We start from the raw sequence: 1,801 nt of genomic DNA, 5'->3' as shown, positions 1-1,801 counted from the left end.
GGAGGGGAGGGGCAGAGATGGAGAGACACACAGAATCCGAAGCAGGCCCTGGGCTCTGAGCTGTTCTCATAGTGTCTGACACAGGACTCTAACCTATGAACTACAAATCATGACCTGAGCCAAGGTCATATGTTTAACCGACTGACCCACCCAGGTGTCCCCCAAATAATTTCTGTACTCTGCCTTCCTGGAGAGGGAGCTTGAATGTCCACTTCTTAACTATGTGTTGGGCTAAAACAACTTCCTTCCAGAAGGTATAGCACGGGAAAGAGGGGAGAAGTGTAACTTTGCAGTGGGGGGAACTGATAAACACCCCCTCAGCCTAGAGGTCAAGGTCAACAGCAACAATGATAAATCATATTGATTCGTATATATTCTAGATGCAATGTGATGTGCAGTGTCCTTCATCTGTGGTCTTCCTGCCAAACACCCATAACCCCAGTCTAACCATGAGGAAAGCATCAGATAGATCCCAGTGGAGGGAAGTTCTATTAAATATCTGGCCACTAGTCCTCAAAATCATCAAAGGAAGGTCTGAGGAACTGTTAGAGTCAACAAGAGCCTAAGAAAATTTGACAATGAACTATCACGTGGTATCCTGGACAGAATCCTGGCACAGAAATGGATATTAGATAAAAATTAAGGAAATCTGAGTAAACTACGTGTATCCATATTGGTTCATTAATTATGACAAATGAACTTACTAATATAATGCTAATAATAAGGGAATTTGGGTACAGGGTATACGGGAACTCTCTGTGCTATAGTTGCAAGTTTTCTCATCTAAAACTTCTCAAATAAAAAATTATATATTTTTAAGGAAGTCTAAATAGGTCATGGGGTAAAAAGCCAAGTATGACAAATCTTTAAAGAAATAGGTTGAAGTCATGCTGAGTAAAGACTACGCCAGAATTTCGGGTCCTTTCATTTGAATCTTCACCTCTGTTAGGGGTACCGTGGTGGCAAGGTTCATGGTGTATAGAACACTACCTTAAACTTTGGACTTTACCTAAGATAACTCCAAGGAAACCCCAAGGATTTACAACTTCTTGTTTAAGGAGTAGAACAAAGACAAAGACTGGCAGTCCTCTAATGATTAACCAACATATTTACATTATCCATGCTAAAAAAAAAAAAAAAAAAAAACTTCATTGATGAAGAATTAAGTCAACCACCCACTAGTGAAACTTACTAAAACAGTTTGTTTTCATAATATGTAAGGATGATACATAAGGCTGCTTTCTTTGTTCACTTTTAAAACCCTTTGGAAATTTGAAGTGACTGATATTTATGCAAATAATCCACTTGGGCCTCCTGTCAGCAATCTCTTTTTACCTGTTAACTCTTCACAAAGCTCCTACCCTGGGTAATTCTTGAGGTTGAAAAATTTCATCAGTTGAATTTATATTTAGTACTTAACAGCATTTTAAAATGTATTGTGTGTATTTTTCATTACAAAAGGCCCATAGTACCTATTCAATTATAATTTGTGTTTAAAAATTTTTGAATGCCTATTTATTTTTGAGAGAGAGAGAGAGAGACAGAACACCAACAGGAGAGGGGCTTAGAGAGAGCAAGACACAGAATCTAAAGCAGACACTAGGCTCCAAGCTCTGAGCACAGAATCCTACCTGGGGCTTGAACTCAAGAAGGGTAAGATCATGACCTAAGCCAAAGTTGGATGCTTAACAGACTGAGCCACCCAAGTGCCCCTATAACTTGTGTTTTATTTTATTTTATTGTTTTAATGGTTTTTATTTATTTTTGAGAGACAGAGAGAGCGTGAGCAGGGGAGGGTCAG

This window comes from Suricata suricatta, chromosome 1 (genome assembly GCF_006229205.1).
Source record: "Suricata suricatta isolate VVHF042 chromosome 1, meerkat_22Aug2017_6uvM2_HiC, whole genome shotgun sequence".
NCBI classification, from domain to species: domain Eukaryota; kingdom Metazoa; phylum Chordata; class Mammalia; order Carnivora; family Herpestidae; genus Suricata; species Suricata suricatta.
The sequence above is the reverse complement of the archived record's forward strand: the minus strand, read 5'-3'. Positions refer to the sequence as shown.